Source organism: Physeter macrocephalus, chromosome 8 (assembly GCF_002837175.3).
Source record: "Physeter macrocephalus isolate SW-GA chromosome 8, ASM283717v5, whole genome shotgun sequence".
Lineage (NCBI taxonomy): Eukaryota > Metazoa > Chordata > Mammalia > Artiodactyla > Physeteridae > Physeter > Physeter macrocephalus.
In genome coordinates this window covers 64,456,127-64,477,203 of record NC_041221.1, presented here as the reverse complement: position 1 = coordinate 64,477,203, position 21,077 = coordinate 64,456,127, and the positions used below count along the sequence as shown (strand labels likewise).

General features: G+C 42.1%; 1 pseudogene; it reads left to right on the top strand.

Annotated features, from left to right (window-relative positions):
* Positions 1 to 15,261: 15,261 nt before the first annotated feature.
* Positions 15,262 to 17,099, top strand: LOC102975189 (tyrosine-protein kinase RYK-like; annotated as a pseudogene).
* Positions 17,100 to 21,077: the final 3,978 nt, after the last annotated feature.

Sequence of the window (21,077 nt, the reverse complement as noted above, 5' to 3'; positions counted from 1 at the left end):
TGACAGCTGGTATCAGGTCAGGCTGTACTTGCACATGTGGCCTAACAATCTTTACAAACTGCAACACCCTTATCATCTAAAAGAGCATTTGTTCCTATATTTAAGCTGCAGCATTTTGAAAATATTGCTGTACCTTTTGTATATTCTAAAGCCGACAGGATTCAGTTAATTTAGGGGACAGTCTGGTTACTAAGAGAGAAGGCTTGGTACAAGGTAGTATTGGCTTCAAGTGCCCAGGCTGCCCAAGGGGACATTCTGTGCTTGGTACTTACAACTTCAGTAGGCATGATGTAAGCATCTGACTACTTGAATGTGAAGGCCGTGAGCGCAGACCTGCTGCCTTCTATCTTAAAAGCTGCGTGAATCTTGGTCAGCGTGTCTTCTGCTTGCTTTGTGTTATTGTGCCCGTGAATCTTTTCCTTTCCTTCTTCTTATTGTGCCAAATATCCTACTTCAGGCCCAAATAGCTTTGCCCAGATGAGAGAATTATCCTTGGTCTTTTTGCATTTTGACCGACTATAAGAACCTTTTATCCAACTAGGCTGCTTTCATGGAGGGGAGCTTGGTGCAGTGGCTGGGAGCACTGACTCTGGAACCAGCCGCCTGGTCAGATCCTGGCTCTGTCACTTATGAACTGTGTGACCCAGAAGACCTCTCTGTCTTAGTGTCCCCACTGAAAGTAGGAACCCTGGCACTTCCCTCATCAGTTCATTGTGGAGATTAGATGAGTTAATACAGGGAAAACTTTTAGGGCAGTGCCTTCCTTCTGGTTCAGGCCAAAAACCTGAGTCATCCTCAACTCCTCTGTTTCACTCAACATCAGAGGCTTCCTCTTAAAGTATCACCAGAATTTGACCACTTCTGGGCCCTCATCACGTCGGCCTGGATTTCTGAAATAGCTTCCTCTCTGACTCACTGCTTCTGCCCTTGCCTCTCTACAATGCATTGTCTACATAGCACCCAAAGTCATCTCTTAACAAATTGTCATGTCACACTTATACTCAAAACCCACCAATGGCATGTGATTTCACCCAGAGAAAAAGCCGAAGTCTCTACAATGGTCTACAAGGCCTTCCATGGTCTGTCTCCCCTGCCATTGCCCCTCAGTCCTCATCTCCCACTTGGCTCCCTCTGGCCCAGCCACACTGGCCTCCTTGTGTTCACTGGACTGTATGAGGCACATTCCCATCTTAGGCCTCAAGGTTTAGCTTTTGCCTCTGCCTCGGGGGCTCTTGCGCTTGGCTAAACCCCTCATTTCCCTCCAATCTTTGCTCAGATCTCGCTTTCTCAATGAGGGAGGCCCCGCCTGCCCTGTTTACTATTGCAACTGGCACCTCTCTTTGCCTTGCTCTCTCTTTTTTTCCATACAGCTCTTATTACCTTCTAACATGCTATACAGTGTGCTTAGTTATTATTTATATTGTTCATTGACTGTCTCATTAGAAAATAACCTCCTTGCAGGTAGACATTTTTGTCCGTTTTATTCACTGCAAGTGCCTAAAACAACGGCTGGCATATTACAGGAACTCAAAAAATGTGTATTAAATGAATGCATGAAGCACCAAATAGGTGTTTGCTATTGTTACAGCTTCTTTTCCTCTGCTCACTTTTTACTGACTTATTCATTCATTCAACAAGTTTATTTTTTTAAAAAATAAATTTATTTATTTAATTTTGGCTGTGTTTGGTCTTCGTTGCTGCTTGCGGGCTTTCTCTAGCTGTGGCGAGCAGGGGCTACTCTTCGTTGTGGTGTGCGGGCTTCTCATTGCGGTGGCTTCTCTTGTTGCAGAGCACGGGCTCTAGGTGTGAGGGCTTCAGTCGTTGTGGCATGCGGGCTCAGTAGTTGTGGCTCACAGGCTCTAGAACGCAGGCTCAGTAGTTGTGGCGCACGGGCTTAGTTGCTCCACGGCATGTGGGATCTTCCTGGACCAGGGCTTGAACCTGTGTCCCCTGCATTGGCAGGCAGATTCTTAACCACCGCGCCACCAGGGAAGTCCCAATAGTTTGTTAAATACCTAGTATGTAACAGGTTTTGTGCTGGACGCTGAGCATAAAATCAAGTCAAATAATAGCAATCCCCACAGAGGTTTACACTTGGATAGAGGGAGACAAACATGTAAACAAGTCAAGTGTTCCAGCTGCAAAAGTGGTGGTTTTTAATCTGCATAATGTAGGGACACAAAGGAGAGATAGTTCTCCCTGGCTGACGGCAGGACTTCAGAAACGGCTTGAAAGAAGTGGTAGTATCATATGACTCATGAAAGGTGAGGGCCTGTTTGTTAGACAGAAAATGAAGAAAAGAGTGTGCCCAAAAGATAAGTCCAGGCAAGAAAGGGAAAGAAATGGCCTGCATGAACTTGAAGGAAATGTGTAAGGTGAACCCAGTGTTTCAGTTTCAAGAGTACAGGCCCAGGACCAGGATTGACTGGGATTCAGGAAGAAGGAACACATGGTGAGTTGTTTTGGGCCATGTTGAGTTTGAGGGATATCCCTCCATCAAATCTTCTCCTTTTCCTCAGGCAGTAGTGTGATGACTGTTCTTTCAAGGAGCTAGTTTGAGGAGAGGATAAAGGGTAGCAGGCAAAGAAATGAGGGATTGAGGGAAATTTTTTTTTAAAGAAGAAGATGCATAAACATGTTTATTTCCTCTAGGGATGGCTTGAGGAGAAGAGTGAAAAGTTGCATAAATACAGTGGGGAATGGATGTACCTAGCCACAGCCACAGATTCAAATATTTCCCAGCCTCCATCAGGGCCCTGCTGAGTCCGGAGACCATACATCTGTAGTGGTCTCAATGTGCATAACCATGTTAGCCCACGATCGTGTGGGCACAGAGAAGACCTGCACTGACCAAGGTGGAGATTTGCAAGAAAGATGCAGCAGGACAAGGAAGGGAGGATGTTGAGAATGCCAGTAAGAGCAGACGAAGTGGTGCATTATGGGAGCTGAAATCAAGATTCTCAAAGGACAGTGGTGCTTACGAAGCTCCTTATGTGTCTCATGCGGTAAAATCCTCACAATATCCCTAGAAGATAGGTACAATAAGGAAGATACAGGTAAGGAAATTGATGCTGATAGCATTTAAGTAACTTGCCCAAGATCATGCAGTTATGAAGTGGTAGAGCTGGTATCAACCCAAATCTGTTTGATTTCAGAGCTCTTACTCTTAATCATTGTGCTGTAGGGCAAGGAGGGGTTGATGGAATAAGGGAGTGAACTGATTTGTAAGTTCAACTAGGAACGATGAAAACCCCAAATAACAGTTACTTAAACAAGATAGACATTCTTTCTCATGTAAAGTTCCAGAGATGTGCAGTCAGAGCTGAGTTGGTTACACTATAGTATCAAAGACCCAGGAACATTCTATCTGGTGACTCTGCTATATGTGGCTTCTACTCCACAGTTATCTCATGATCCAAAATGGGTGTTGGAACTCCAGCTGTTATATACACATTTCAGCCAGCATGAAAGAGGAAGAGGATAAGAGAAGAACTTGATCTCTCCATTTAAGGACAGATAGCAAAAGTGGTAACTCATTGGCCAGAATTTAGTCATATGGGTCACATGTAGCAGAAAGTAATCCGGGAAGTGTAGTTTTTATTTTAGGTGACTCTACGTCAAGCTAAAACCAGAGATTCTATAACTATGGAAGAAGAAGGTGAATGGGCGAGGGATGTAGGCTGTGGTCAGAAATTCAAAGTGTGGAGCTAGCACTGGATGGCTCTGGAAGTGAGAGACTGACATAGAAACTGTATGCTGGTTATTGGAATTGAACAGATGAGGAAGTGTTGGGCATGGGCTGGATGGGTTGTCCACGTGAATGTTGAAGAGCCTCACGATGATGAAGAATCTTGGGAGACTTCCCTGGTGGTCCAGTGGTGAAGAATCCGCCTTCCAAGGCAGGGGACGCAGGTGTGATCCCCCATCAGGGAACTAAGATCCCACATGCCATGGGGCAATTAAGCCCGCGCCACAACTACTGAGCTTGTGCACCTCAATGAGAGAGCCCGAGTGCCGCAAACTACAGAGCCCACGCGCTCTGGACCCCGCACACCACAACTAGAGAGAAGGCCGTGTGCCACAACAAAGAGCCCGTGCCACAATGAAAGATCCCGCATGCCTCAAGGAAGACCCTGTGTGCCATGACTAAGACCTGATGCAGCCAAAAAAATTAAAGAAAAATAAATAAATTTAAAAAAGAAAAGATGATGAAGAATCTTGGAATAAAGGTTAGCCAGGTGACAAAGTGCTCTGAATAGGGAGGGGTATATGGCCAAGAAGACAATAGATGACAGTAATGAGAAAAGCAAAGTGATAAAAGCCTCAAAATCTGGGATGTGCAGGAATTAGGTTCTTTTTTAAAATAAACTTCACAATAGCTTTAGATTTACAGAAAAATTACAAAGTTAGTACAGAGAATCCCATAAATGCTTACCCAGTTTTCCCTATTATTAACATCCTACAGGGACTTCCCTGGTGGTCCAGTGGTTAAGATTTCGCCTTCCAATGCAGGGGGTGCGGGTTTGATCCCTGGTCAGGGAGCTAAGATCCCACATACCTCACGGCCAAAAAACCAAAACATAAAACGAAGCAATATTGTAACAAATTCAATATAGACTTTAAAAATGGTCCACATCAAAAAAAAAAATCTTATATAAGTACGGTACATTTGTTACAGTTAATGAACCAATACTGATACATTACTATTAACTAAAGTCCATGCTTTATTTTGACAGATTTCTTTAGTTTTTAACCTAATGCTCTTTTCTGTTCCAGGATCCCATCCAAGATACCACTGCATTCAGTTGTCATGTCTCCTTAGGCTCCTCTTAGCTGTCATAGTTTCTCAGGCTTTCCTTGTTTTTGATGACATTGACAGTTTTGAGGAGTACTGGTCAGGTATTTTGTAGAATGTGCCTCTTTTGGAATTTGTCTAATGTTTTTCTCATGATTACATGTGTTGTTAGGTTTTAGGAGGAAGACAATAGAGGTAAAGTATCATTCTTATATCATATCAAGGGTACATAACTATCACCATGACTTTTCACTGTTGATGTTAACCCTGATCACCTGGTTGAGGTAATGTTACTCTTTTTTTCTCCTTTTATACTTTATTCTTTGGAAAGGAGTGACTATGTACAGTCATACTTAAGGATACCCCCTTGAGGGCAAAGTATCTGCATAAATTATTTGGAATTCTTCTGCTTGAGTCAGTTACCTATTCTGTCCCACTTATTCATTCTCTCATTTATTTACAGGAGTATGGACTCATGAATATCTACTTTATACTCTGGGTTATAATCTAATACTACCTCATTTATTTTGTTGCTCAAATTCTTCCAGCTTTCACCACTGGGAGCTCTTCCAGGTAGCTCCTGTATCACTTTGACATATCTCTACTTCCTTACTTTCTGGCACTACAAGATGCTCCAGACTTATCTTGCATATTTCCTGCCCCAGTCCTGGAATCAGCCAGTTCTCCAAGGGGCCCTGGTTCCTTTGACTGGAGAATGGTATTAGAAGTCAAGAGCTGGCACCAGGTGTGCTCACTGCTACTGGGATGTCATTGCTTCTAGACCCTATCAGCTGACAGAGCAAGGAAGTATATGTGTGTATACGAACCAGTGCGTATGTATATATCTATAAATGTTTCTATATGTAACCATCTGTATCTATATTAAGATAAGCATAAGTTCATATTAATATCTTCAATTCTAATCCATTACTAAATGGATCACTCTAGCCTTTGCTCCTTGCTTATCTGTAACTGCTTCTGAGAAACCTTGCCCCAACATCTGCCATGTGTTTACTTAATAGTTCAATTCTAGTATACATGGATAGTGGTTTCAGAACTTTTAACCCATACCCCACTTGATCAACTAAAGTTCCTTTTGCCTTTCATTTACAGACTCCACTCATTTCCACAATTACTTAAGTCAGCACCTTCCCCCCTCATCCTCTTCAATGAGGTTGTTTCATATATTTGTAATAGATTATTTTGTCACATTCTACCTTCTATCCTGGGAACCTCTCACCTTCTGAACAATTAAAAAAAATTTTTGCCTCCTTTAAGGTTGACTCTTTGTGCTTTAAAGCTCTTTGAGTTTTGATAAATATGTGGTGCCATATATCCACCATCACAGTATCATGCAGGATAGTTTCACTGTCCTAAAAAATCCTCTGTGTTTCACCAGTTCAACCCTTCCCCACCCTGAACCCCTGACATCCACTAATCTATTTACCATCTCTATAGTTTTTCCTTTTCCATAATGTCATATGAATGGAATCATGCAGTATGTAGCCTTTTTGGATTAGATAGCTTCACTTAGAAATATTCATTTAAGATACCTCCATGTCTTTGTGTAGTTTGATAGCTCATTCCTTTCTGTTGCTCAGTAATAATCCGTTGTCCGGATGTACCACAGTTCTTTATGCATTCACCTGTTGAAGGACATCTTGGTTGCTTCCAATGTGGGAGGATTATGAGTAAAGCTGCTATAAACATTCACATGCTGGTTTTTGTGAGGACGTAGGCTTTCAAATCGAATGGATAAATGCCTAGGAGCACAATTGTATGGTAAGACCATGTGTAGCTTTGTAAAAGAACTGCCAAAATGTCTTCCAAAGTGGCTGTACCATTTTACATTCCCACCAGCAATGAATGAGAGTTCCTCTTGCTCCACATTCTCATCAGAATTTGATATTTTCAGATTTTTGGATTTTAGACATTCTAGTAGGTATATAGTGTTATCTCAGTATTGTTTTAGTTTGCACTTTCCTCATGACAGATGATATTTAGTATAATCAAGTTCTTTCTATTCCTCACATGGGATGCCTTTTATTTTCTGATCTTTGCAAATTCCACACATTATCCAGCCTTTGTTCAAGTGCTTTCTCCTCCGTGATGTCTTTACAAACCTTATGAGCCCTTAACATCACCTTCCTTTTTTGACTTTCTATTGCACTATAGCGGAGTTACATCATACTCATATCTAACTTGCTCAGATTCAGTTACAGATCCACAATCTTTGTCTGTGATTATGAAACCCAAAGTTTTAAGTTTGCAGCACATGTATTTGGTGGCCAAACCTGACTTGGGCAAGGAGAGACCATCTTTTTATTCATCCACACAGAGTGAATATTCACATATTTTACTGCAGAAATATGGATGTGTTTGATTATGTAGTGCTGCCCAAAGCTCTACTGTGATGTTAAATAATATACTGTACATGTACCACATATTCTTCTCAAAAACATCCTAGGTTACATTTAGTAATCCTCAAGGGAGTAATGGTATTTTTAAATTTCTAGGGACGGGGAGGAAATGGATCTGAAGAGGCTGAGAGATACCTTTGGCTTCTGAGAGCAGAGGGTATCTTCACCTTCCTTTGATAGTATCTCTGGGTAGAAATGGCTACAGGGGGCATCTGGTCAGACAGGTCCAGAAAGAGCCTAGTAAAGATTTCTGGGCCTTGAGGCTGTAGAAAGGGGATGTTGAATGCATGGGGAGAGGGAGGGAAGGTCAGTGGGCATCGCGAGGGCCATGTCTAAGGTCAGATGACAGAAGTCATGCTTCCTCATCCCACCTTCCCATACCTTCAGAAAACTGTGGAAAGAACTGAGGGTAAATTTTTATCTGTTAAATAGGATCAAGCAAATAAGGAAAAAGGTCAGGGTTAGAAATTAAGTTGGACTTATAAAGAACAGAAGCAGTTCTATTGCTTGTAGTCATGAGTTTTGGGGCTAAGAATCATACCTGACATATAGAGGTAAAATTACATCTAGTCCTCACAGAGAGGTTGATCCATGTCATTGGAATAAACTGCTCAGGGTCTCACATCTTGGATGTTTTTGAATCAGCCTTCCAACCTGACTACTGATTCACAGATCAATGCAGTTTCTGATTTTCATTAGTAGATAGCCCTGTGGTGTCATGTGATCTGATTGCTTACATTACGGTACTTTTCCATATATTTTCCTCGCCTGTGCACTGTATAACTCTCCAGCTTTCTTCTTTGTACCATTTTGCAAAGTGAATCAAGATAAATGCTTTCTGCAATTGCCCTACCCATTGTAAGAGTAATCGCAGTTGTCAAGAGAGAAGCTTTAAGATTGCGATTTTTAACAATGTAAATCAATTTCATACCTACAGGCAAAGTAGCCTAGTACGGCAATTCCTCATTTAAAGTACATTTCGTTTGCCATTATTTCTTTCACTAGAGAGCACTTTTGCATAAAAGTACAATATATTTTGTCCTAGTTGAATCAGAGCTACTTCAAAGGAGTAGTATCTAATTTTGTGTCCCTGGCTATAGGAGGGAAGGGAGCACCTGTTGCTGCTGGCTGGTGGTGATGGTGATGGTGCTGGTGCTGGTGGTGCTGGTGCTGGTGGTGTGATGTGTGACTTTTTTTCGTATCTAGTGGCCTCCTTCGGCACTTCAATGACTGTTCCAATTTCTTTCTTCTGGACTACTGTTGACTGCTGTGGACTAATTATGCAGATTCTTCTTGGTCTTCCCTCCTAGGGTCAAACACATGAATCCCCAAACTGAATATCACAATTACTTTTAGAATATCTTATCTGTGATTCACAATCACATTGTCATTTTTGTACAGGAGTCTTTCTTGTCATTTCTTAATAGGCTCTAACACTTAAGAAATGTGTGAGACCTGTACTACAATGAGTTTATCTTTGCCTAATTCATTGTTGTATGCGTGCATATTTTTCTTTTCTTTTTTCCAGCTTTACTGAGGTATTATTAACAAATAGGAATTGTATATATTTAAGGTATGCAACTTGATGTTTTAAATACATTGTGAAATGATCACCACAATCAATCTAATTAACAAATTCATCACTTCACATAGTTACCATTTCCTTTCTTCCTTCCTTTATTCCTTCTTTCCTTTCTTCTTGCTATCTTGCTTTTTTTGTGTTAAGAACACTTAAGATCTACTCTTTTAGCAAATATCAAGTTTATGATACAGTATTGTTAACTACAGTGACCACACAGTACATTAGATATCCAGAACTTATTCATCTTGCATAACTGAAACTTTGTGCCCTTTGACCAATATCTCCCCATTTTCCACTCCCACCCAGCCCCAGGCAACCACCATTCTACTCTCTGCTTCTATGAGTTTGATACCTCATATCGGCGAATCATGCAGTATTTGTCTTTCTGAGTCTGGCTTATTTCACTTAGTGTAATGTCTTCCAGGCTCATTCACCTTGTCACTAATTTTTTCAAATGTGTCCTTGTAGGGGATATGTTTTTATGGCTGTACATAACCAGCTGGCAAATATATGTATGACACAATTTTTAATAATCGAAGATAATCTGGGATAATATGGAAAAAGACATGGGCTGTATTGATAAATAACTTTTTACTCTGATACATGAGGTAAGAAAATGGGGCAGAGTATTACCATGGCTTATAAATAGCCAGATGGTGGGATTCTTCAATACTGTAAGAGCTACATTTCAAATCTTTACCTGTAATTATTTGGTAATTGAATAATATATTGATCCTTCAGTTTCTCCTTTCCTTGTTTTACAAATGGAAACGGTTGTTAGAATAAGGCAGAAATGTGTGGTTTATGGGTTTAGAGGCAGTGGAGGAAAGATGGGCCAGTGCATCTGTCTAATTAGGGAAGCCTTCAAGAAGAAGAGCACCAAGACAAGCCCATAATAATTTGGTTGTTAAGACATCACATTTTTTTTTTTTACAGCGTTTGCAATGTGAAACTTTCAATGCTTAGTTGATGGTACCTTGCATGTACTGTGGAAAGTAAACAAGTTTATTCTAGTTTAAGTACAGAATTGGGAAGAAGAAACGACTTCATTATTTTCATTGTTTTTATTCCTTCTAATTCTTCTTTTCAGATATATTTTTTCCAAGTCTAATTTAAAAGATAGTATAAGCTAAAAGTAGAAAATGTGGAAAATACAAAAAGTACAATTGGAAAATGAAAATCTACTTATATTCCCTCCACCCAAAGAAGTCCACTGTTAACATTTTGTTATAAATTTCAGGTAACTATCGACAAATAATGCTACTTAACAAAACAACCTCAAAATCTCAGTGGTTTACAGCAACAAATATTTATTTTTCCACTCATGGGTCTGTGGGTTGGTTGGGTTGATTTTGGCTGAACTCAGGTCTGGCTCTAAGCAACAGGTCTGGGGTAAGTCCATGTCATGTGAGTTATTTTGGGCCCCAGCTTAAGAAACAGTACTACAATTTTCCAGTGAAATGGTATGAAGCGGGTATAAGCTAGGCTGGGAAAGAGTGGGTGGGGCTATAGATGAAACAGCATTGGCCATAAGTTGCTAATTATTGAAATTGTGGGTTTGCTATACTATTCTCTCTACTCATTCATATGTTTAAAATTTTACATAATAAAGAGTTAAATTTGTATCCAAATACTGCTTTTACTATTAGAAAATTCTTTTGATAACAATCCTTTAATATTTGTATATACTATTATTATTATTATTATTTTATTTGTTAGCAAATACTGTGGATTCAGTGTCTAACCTGGGTTCATGTAATGGTCATGAGCTCGTCTTAAGATCCTTCCAAAGGTCCATCAATTTTTATTGAAGCTCCTGACTTGTTATATTGGTTTGAGTCACTGTGTGTTCAATAATAGATGCAGACAAAACTGGAAACTGTTTTAATAACGGGTATACCAGGATCACCACCCCCTCTTCTGCCACTGCCCCCCCACCCCACCCTAGCCAGAAATAATCACATCCAAAGTACTTCTACAGTTTGTTTGTTCATAGACCATCTGTCATCCTATGTATTTACTACAGATTCCCAGGCTTTATCAGCACTATAACCAGCCATTCCATTCTTCTGTTAAACCCCAAGAGGACTCCAAGGGACTGAGCAGAAAGGCTCTCTACCCCGACCCCAGCCAGCTCTGTCCACCACTGCATTTAAGAAAGTAAGTTCTCAGGGCTTCCCTGGTGGCGCAGTGGTTGAGAGTCTGCCTGCCGATGCAGGGGACACGGGTTCGTGCCCCGGTCCGGGAGGATCCCACATGCCGCGGAGCGGCTGGGCCTGTGAGCCATGGCCGCTGATCCTGCGTGTCTGAAGCCTGTGCTCCGCAATGGGAGAGGCCACAACAGTGAGGGGCCCGCGTACCACAAAAAAAAAAAAAAAAAAAAAGAAAGTAAGTCCTCAATGAGGGTCTAGCTCATGATAGTCTTATCTAGACTGAGGTCTAGGAAGCTCACAGCCCCTAGGACAAAATCTTTTTCCCATGTGGGGAGTCTTAAAGGACATCCTCTTTGTCATCAAACATGATTGCAAAATCCCTACAGACATAGGGAATTTCCACTGATGGGAGACTCAGCCATAAGATCAAGAGTGATCTATCTCCACAGCCCTACCAGGATTTTCACCCATAAGAATAATCTATCTGTGGAATGAGGACAGCATTCCTAGAAAGTGACTGCTAGCTGAATAGTCCAAGTTCTTTGATATTTAAGTACCTGTAACACCACTAATTCTTCTACTAGACACAGGTGAATTAATAGTCTTAACCAGTAGTTGAAATTACTTTCTTTGCAGTGCTAGTAATTTAACTATTTGGTTTGGTTATCTACTGTTGCATAACAAATGATCCCAAAGACATTGAAAGATAAACTACGGCAGGTTCTGTGGATCAGGAGTTTAGACAGGACATAGCATATATTGCTCATCTCTCTTCCATGACTGAGGCCTCTTGTTCTGAAGATTCAAAAGGCTGGGAATGCCTTGAAAGGCTGAGGGCTGAAATCATCTGGAGGCTTCTTTATTCGCATGTGAGGCACCTCAGCTGAGATGACTCCAAGGCTGGCTCAGCTGGGCTATCAACTGGTGCCAACACTTGGCCTCTCCCAAGCTTGGCTTTTCACAGCATGGCGGCTGGGTTTCTAGAGTGAGGACCCAGTAAAGAAACTTCTGTAGAGTGAGTGGTCCAAGAAAACTGGGGGGAATCTGCATAGCCTTTCAGGACCCAACTCCAGAAATCACATGGCATCATTTCTCTCATACTCTATCAGCTGAAACAGTTATAAGCCCACTGGATTCATTTGGGAGACAGAGCGGCCTCCTCTTGACGGGAGGTGTTTCCAAGCATTTGGGGGCATGTTTTAAAACCACCACATAGCTTCAGATTCCAGTGGGAGCTGCTGCGCCTTCAGAGTTCCCCAGGTGAGCTGCTTCGCTATCAGCATGATAACTGCACGAGTGCAGGGTAAACTATTGTTTGGCATTGCAGTCTGGACAAAGTGCTTTAATATTCTTGCTTTTCCAAAATTCTTTCCCAGCATTCTTATCTCTAAAACAAAATGTGTAGTTTGACCACCTCATTTGTGTTTTAAGAGCTTTTTAAGGGCTCGATTCTCTTCTGTATTTTCTGTGGAACATTCCAAATATTTTATTTGTTTTGGTGTTAGGGAAGGAAATGTTTCCTCTGGCTCTCTAGCCTCCGTTTTTTTGTATTCAGTGGATAAACCGGTTGGGGTTATAGACTGTGCAGGGCAGAGCAGAGTGTTTCTGACACCCCTCCAGCTGTAGTAGCTGCAGGAGGCCCTTTCAACAGTGTCCTCATCAGGTGGAAGTAGCCAGTGAACTAGGCAGGCTCCTACCCTTGTCTCCCCAATACCAGATACCAACCCTTTTACATAATATTGGCTACTTCTGTTTCATCCCTGGCAACCTTCCTGTGCCTGTCCTTTGCTCACTCTTCTATTAATTAATCTCTTTGCATTTCTTTAAACAAAGGCTCTTTTTATGTTTACATAGCAACCCTATGCTTTCTCATTTTAAAATGGAACATTTTAAAACAGTTTTGTTTTTACTTTTTTCTTTCATTTATATTTTTCTGTATCTCTAATTTCCACAATAAACATGTATACTTTAAAAATAAATGCACACTCATTAGGATGGCCACTATGTAAAAAAAACCCAAACAGGAACCAATAAAGATTGGTAAATTGGAGAAATTGAAATCCTTTTGCACTTGCAATGGAGAAAAGTTTGGTATAATAGTTCCTCAAAAAATTAAAAATAGAATTACCATGTAATCCAGCAATTCCACCTTTGGGTATATATACAAAAGAACTGAAAGCAGGGACTCAAAGAGGTATTTGTACACCCATGTTCATAGCATTCTTTACATTAGCCAAAAGGTGGGAGCCACTCAAGTGTCCATCGATGGATAAATGGGTACAGAGTTTCAGTTTCACAAGATGAAAATAGTTCTGGAGATTGGTTCCACGACAACGTGAATGTACTTAACACTACTTGAGCTGTACACTTGAAAATGGTTAAGATGGTAACTTTTATGTTACTCCTTTCTCTTTGCATTTACTATGTCAATCAGATTTGGTGTCAGTTCTGCTAGCATTGTAAAAGGAGTTGGAAAACTTAAAAAAAAAATGTGTTTTTAGAGCACTCCCACATGCCTCACAGATTGTATGTAGATTTAGGGAATCATTCAGATTATTCTCTGGACTCCCTTCCCCCCAGTTATCACTACTAAAATTTTCCACCTCTCTAGGGCTGAGACAGACCAGGTTTTCAGCGGTGCCACATCTTAGGAGAGCAAAAGGGCAGATCCTTCGGAGTAAGGGAAGGGTGAGGGTCAGCCCTGTGCTCAGACCCTCCCCTCCCTTAACCTCTCACGTATCCCTTCCTCCTCCCTGCAGAAGATCCAAACAAAATTCCAGCTCTTATCCATCTCTTTCTCTTCCTCCAGAGACCTCCACCCTGCATTTGAAGGCTTTTGGAGCATGTTTGTTTATTGGCTTTGTGTACCTATATGTTCCTAAACTCTCACCATTATCAACTCCAATCTCACTTCTGTGCCCTCAGGGTCCTATGGAGTGAGCATCTGCCCAGGCTGCCAGCTACCCCCTAGTCCCTTACCCTAGCTTATGACAATAAAGACCTCAGCATTTTTCTGGTTTCTCAGATATTCCAATTTCCTCTCTTTACCTCAGAACCTGCTAGACTCACTACTCCCATACCCTCTGCCACCAGCACTACTACCCCCAACACACACACACACACACACACACACACACACACACACGCAAGCCTTTTTCCCCTTGAACTGAGTAATTCCTATCCACTTTTCAGATCCTAGATCTCAGTTCCTATTTATTTATTTATTTATTGGCCATGCCACGCAGCATGCGGGATCTTAGTTCCCCGACTAGGGATTGAACCTGTGTCCTCTGCAGTGGAAGTGCAGAGTCTTAACCACTGGACTGCCAGGAAAGTCCCTCTAAGTTCCTATTTTAAGGGAACCCTTCCCAACCCAGAATATGCCAGACTCCTTGATGTATGCCTAGAACTCAGTGTGCCTATTTTTAGACTTACAGTGTTTGTAGTTAAATATTTATATGATCATTTGATTCATATTTGCCTTCTCCACTAGACTGTAAGCACAGGAAGGCCACGACTGTGTGTGTCTTGCTTCAAATTTTATCCCGGGTGCTTAGCACAGTGAAAGCATTCAAAAAATATTTGTTGAATCAATATAGAACTGTAAAGATAAGTTGTGAGCCTATTCTATATTACATTGGGTCAGGTATTGAAGGATAAAGGGTTTAATACATAACACCTTATTTTTCACCTGCCCGAGTTTGGAACAAACTTGGAGATCGATGTAGGAGTCAGGCAGATAAAGATAAAAACAAAACAAAACAAAACTTTGTATCAAAGAGAAATGGCATAATAAATACCATTTCCAGTTAAAAGGAATGGGAACTTCTTGGAGAAATGGCTGCTTCCAGGTCTGGAGAAGGAAATATATTATATGAGTTTAAAATATCTTGTAGCAGAAATAAAGACACTATTTAAAAACGAATGGGGATATATGGAAAAAACACAAGAGCTGGTTTCAAAAAGACAAATGACAGAAATGGATCATAATTTGATAAATAAACAAGGAATCCCTGAGTCCATAATCATACTCAAAAAAGCAGGCAGTGAGGGGAAGGGAGGAAAGACCTTTTTTATAAAAGAACTCCAGTTAAAAATGTAGAAGGAGGCCCGCCTCCCGCAGTGGAAGATGCGGCCGAGGCGGCGGCGCGCTCCCGCGGTCTGAAGCGGCGGCGGGCTGCCACGGGCCGGCGGCGCGACGAGCTGGGCGGCCGCCCCCGGCTCGGGGCTGTGAGGGGCTCGGGGCCGGGGGTGGGCGGCTGCAGCGCGGCGGGCGGCCCACGCTTCTCCTCGGCGGCGGCGGCGGCGGCCATGCGCAGGACGGCGCGGCCGGGGCCGCCTCCCGTGGACCCGCGGCCCGAGGGCCCCGCCGCCGCCGCTGCCCCTGCCCCCCCGAGGCCGACGGCGCTGCCTCCCGCGTCCGCGGGGCCCAGCGTGAGCCTCTACCTGAGCGAGGACGAGGTGCGCCGGCTCATCGGTCTTGATGCAGAACTTTATTATGTGAGAAATGATCTTATTAGTCACTACGCCCTATCCTTTAACCTGTTAGTACCCAGCGAGACAAATTTCCTGCACTTCACTTGGCATGCTAAGTCCAAGGTTGAATATAAGCTGGGATTCCAAGTAGACAATTTCGTGGCTATGGACATGCCCCAGGTCAACATTTCTGCTCAGGGGGAAGTTCCACGCACTTTATCAGTGTTTCAGGTCGAGCTTTCCTGTACTGGCAAAGTAGATTCTGAGGTTATGATACTAATGCAGCTCAACTTGACAGTAAATTCTTCAAAAAACTTTACAGTCTTAAATTTTAAACGAAGGAAAATGTGTTACAAAAAGCGTGAAGAAGTAAAAACGTCATCCTTGGACAAAAACACTAGCAGAACTATTTATGATCCTGTACATGCAGCTCCAAGCACTTGTACGCGTGTGTTTTATATCAGCATAGGGGTTTGCTGTGCAGTAATATTTCTTGTAACAATAATATTAGCTGTTTTGCACCTTCATAGTATGAAAAGGATTGAACTGGATGACAGCATCAGTGCCAGCAGTAGTTCCCAAGGGCTGTCTCAGCCATCTACCCAGACGACTCAGTATCTGAGAGCCGACACACCCAACAATGCAACTCCTATCACCAGCTCCTCAGATTATCCTACCTTGCGGATAGAGAAGAATGACCTGAGAAGTGTTACTCTTTTGGAGGCCAAAGCTAAGGTGAAGGATATTGCAATATCCAGGGAGAGGGTAACTCTAAAAGATGTACTCCAAGAAGGTACTTTTGGGCGTGTTTTCCATGGGATTTTAGTAGATGAAAAAGATCCAAATAAGGAAAAACAAGCATTTGTAAAAACAGTTAAAGATCAAGCTTCTGAAATTCAGGTGACAGTGATGCTTACTGAAAGTTGTAAGCTACGAGGTCTTCATCACAGAAATCTTCTTCCTATTACCTATTATAGAAGAAGGAGAAAAGCCCATGGTGATATTGCCTTACATGAATTGGGGGAAACTTAAATTGTTTTTATGGCAGTGCAAATTTTAGAGGCCAATAATCCACAGGCAATTTCTCAACAAGACCTGGTCCACATGGCTATTCAGATTGCCTGTGGAATGAGCTAGCTGGCCAGAAGGGAGGTCATCCACAAAGACCTGGCTGCTAGGAACTGTGTCACTGAGGACACACTTCAAGTTAAGATCACAGACAATGCCCTCTCCAGAGACTTGTTCCCTATGGACTATCATTGTCTGGGGGACAACGAAAACAGGCCAGTTCGGTGGATGGCTCTTGAAAGTCGGGTTAATAATGAGTTCTCCAGTGCTAGTGATGTGTGGGCCTTTGGAGTGACGCTGTGGGAGCTCATGACTCTGGGCCAAACGCCCTACGTGGACATCGACCCATTTGAGATGGCCGCATACCTGAAAGATGGTTACTGAATAGCCCAGCCGATCAACTGTCCTGATGAACTGTTTGCTGTGATGGCTTGTTGCTGGGCCTTAGATCCGGAGGAGAGTCCCAAGTTCCAGCAGCTGGTCCAGTGTCTCACAGAGTTCCATGCAGCCCTGGGGGCCTACGTCTGACTCCTCTCACAGTCCCCCAGCGTCAGGAGGAAGGAGCCTGCCAGGGCTCACTTGCAACCAGTCACGGATGCCGCATACGCCACGCAACACCGCAGAAGTACATTTGTCTTCTAGAACACCGTGCCTTAGGAATGCTTTAGAATCGGAACTATCTAAGGCATTCTTAATGAGGTCAAATATTTTCTAGATATCACTTTCATAAGGTTGAACTGAAAATGTTTTTGTAAATTTTTTGGCCAAAAATTTTTTTAAACATAGTTAACTTTGGACTAGGGGTACACTCTTACAAAATAAATAAACGGTTTTTTAAAAATAAAAATGTAGAAGGAATGATAGAATTAGAAAATCACTATTTGCAAACACCACTATTGCAAATCACTATTTGCAATCAGTAATAACTGATTATCCATGGATGCTAAAACCATGCATATAAGTTTGTTGGGGAACAGGATATTCGTATGGGCTCACAGTATCACCCAACAGGTTACTTATTAAGTATAAAGGGAAAAGATACCTTTAAAATGAAGAGATCTGGTGGGTACCACCTTAACCAAAGTGATTAAATCCAGCATCGGAGATACTGGAACAAACTGACATTGTGTTCTTACTGATGTGATGCAGTTGGAAGCATATGACATCACAAACCTGGTATTCGTGCTAAATATTTAACATGAATTAATCATAAGGAAGCATCATTATGGTGTATTTTATGACACAGATAGTCTGGCCTTTTCAAACTTGTCAGTGTCTTCTGAAAAGGAGGGAGATTATTCTAAAGATTATGGATAGTAAAGAGACAAGACCATTAAATGCAGTGTACGGTCTTTAAAACAGGTATAAAGGAACTTTTGAGGTAAACTAGGGTAATATAAATATGGAATGTATAATAGATAATAATGTATCAATGTTAAACTTCCTGAGGGTAAAAATTGTATCATGATTAAGTAGAAAAATGCCTTTGTTCTTAAGAGATACCTATTGAACTACATAGATTCAGCCAAAAAAGAAAAAAGGAAAAAAAAAAGAGAGAGAAAGATGACAAATGGAACACAGTGTTAACAACTGATGAATGTACTGAATGTATGTGGCGAGTATATATGCTTTGAACTTTTTCCAAATAAAAGTTGGGGAGGTAAGGTTTTAGGAATACATGGCTTTAAGTCTGATGACTAACTGGACTTCCATATATCTGAACTAGCTAGATTTACCTTGTCATAGTCAGTCATTCCTGGACAGCCATAGTCTTCTCCCACCTCCTGTTCCCTCTACTCCTTGCCATACAATTTATGGCTCAGAGTAGCAGAACAGAATCAGGAAACTTTAAAGGCAGGCAGATCACACAGAAAATCCAGTAGGGCCTGAGCCATGCTTGCCCAGTTTCACCTCCTAAACTCACTGTTCAGAGAGGTTACCAGGCCAGAAATATTCCTGTAGGGCAGTGGTTCTCAAGGTACATTGTACATCAGAATTGGGGATCCTACATCCAGGCCATACCTCAGTATAATTAAATCACAATCCGTGGAGGTGGAATCCGGGCAGCAGGAGTTTTCGAAGCTCCCCAAGTGATTCCAGTGTGCAGACCAATTTGAGAGCCATGGCTCTCAGGAAGTTTCTCCTTGGAGAAATACGATTAAGTAAGGAATAAGTCTTCACTCTCAATATCAGTCAGGAAAGGCCCCCAGGGTGTGATAGAATGCAAGCTCAGAAGGAAAAAAAGCTCCTAGGGGCTTTAGAAAATAAAGATAGAAAACCCTTCCCCACAGCCATCCAGCTCCTACCCAGCTGTAGTGTCTGTCCTTGCCACAGTATTGCAAAACCTTCTTCTTAGTTCTAGCAGCTGTTTTGTAGGCCTCAAAGGATTTTCTACATAGGCTATCATGCTGTCTGCAGATAAAGACGGTTTTACTTATTCTTTCCGATTTGGATGCTTTTTCTTTCTTTTTCTTGCCTCATTGTACTAGCTAGCCAGTACAATGTTGAATAGAAATGATGAGAGCAGATGTCCTTGCCTCGCTGCTGATCTTAGGGAGAAAGTATTCAGTCTTTCATCAGATACGACGTTACCTGAGGATTTTCATAGATTCTTTTTTTTTAAGTTAATTAATTAATTTATATTTTTGGCTTTGTTGGATCTTTGTTGCTGTGCATGGGCTTTCTCTGGTTGTGGCGAGCCGGGGCTACTCTTCGTTGCGGTGTGTGGGCTTCTCATTGCGGTGACTTCTCTTGTTGCGGAGCATGCGTCCTAGGCGCGTGGGCTTCCGTAGTTGTGGCTCGCGGGCTCTAGAGTGCAGGCTCAGTAGTTGTGGTTTAGGAATAGGTGGCTTTAAGTCTGATGACTAACTGGACTTCCTTATATCTGAACTAGCTAGATTTACCTTGTCATAGTCAGTCATTCCTGGACAGCCATAGTCTTCTCCCACCTCCTGTTCCCTCTACTCCTTGCCATACAATTTATGGCTCAGAGTAGCAGAACAGAATCAGGAAACTTTAAAGGCAGGCAGATCACACAGAAAATCCAGTAGGGCCTGAGCCATGCTTGCCCAGTTTCACCTCCTAAACTCACTGTTCAGAGAGGTTACCAGGCCAGAAATATTCCTGTAGGGCAGTGGTTCTCAAGGTACATTGTACATCAGAATTGGGGATCCTACATCCAGGCCATACCTCAGTATAATTAAATCACAATCCGTGGAGGTGGAATCCGGGCAGCAGGAGTTTTCGAAGCTTCCCAAGTGATTCCAGTGTGCAGACCAATTTGAGAGCCATGGCTCTCAGGAAGTTTCTCCTTGGAGAAATACGATTAAGTAAGGAATAAGTCTTCACTCTCAATATCAGTCAGGAAAGGCCCCCAGGGTGTGATAGAATGCAAGCTCAGAAGGAAAAAAAGCTCCTAGGGGCTTTAGAAAATAAAGATAGAAAACCCTTCCCCACAGCCATCCAGCTCCTACCCAGCTGTAGTGTCTGTCCTTGCCACAGTATTGCAAAACCTTCTTCTTAGTTCTAGCAGCTGTTTTGTAGGCCTCAAAGGATTTTCTACATAGGCTATCATGCTGTCTGCAGATAAAGACGGTTTTACTTATTCTTTCCGATTTGGATGCTTTTTCTTTCTTTTTCTTGCCTCATTGTACTAGCTAGCCAGTACAATGTTGAATAGAAATGATGAGAGCAGATGTCCTTGCCTCGTTGCTGATCTTAGGGAGAAAGTATTCAGTCTTTCATCAGATACGACGTTACCTGAGGATTTTCATAGATTCTACTGCGCCACCAGGGAAGTCCCCTATCATTGACTTTTCAGAGACAGCTGGATAAGGAAATGTAGTCAAGCAGGTTTGAATGTCTAGAAAGTCTCTCTTTAATTTAAATTTTTTTAAAATTTTGCCGTATTACATACAGTAAGATGTATTTTTTCAATACTTTTCTTTTTTAAAAAAATTTATTTTATTTATTTATTTTTGGCGGCACTGGGTCTTGGTTGCTGTGCTCTGGCTTTCTGTAGTTGAGGAGAGCGGGGGCTACTCTTCATTGCAGTGAGCGGGCTTCTCATTGCGGTGGCTTCTCTTGTTGCGGAGCACGGGCTCTAGAGAGCAGGCTCAGTAGTTGTGGCGCACAGGCTTAGTTGCTCTGCGGCATGTGGGATCTTCCCGGACCAGGGCTCGAACCCGTGTCCCCTGCATTGGCAGGCAGATTCTTAACCACTGCGCCACCAGGGAAGCCCCTCTCTTTCATTTTAAATGAAAACCCACAAAAGTCCACAAATGGTATATCAAGCTTGAAACCGAATGCTGTGTTTCGTCCACTAAATAAAATCCTTTCATCACCTCCCCCCTCCACTTTTTATAGTTGGCTTTTGGGTTACAACGTAGATGGACTAAATTCCTGGTAATTTGTGAATTCAGTCTTTCAACAGATACGACGTTACCTGAGGATTTTCATAGATTCTTTTTTTTAAATTAATTAATTAATTTATATTTTTGGCTGTGTTGGATCTTTGTTGCTGTGCATGGGCTTTCTCTGGTTGTGGCGAGCCGGGGCTACTCTTCGTTGCGGTGGGTGGGCTT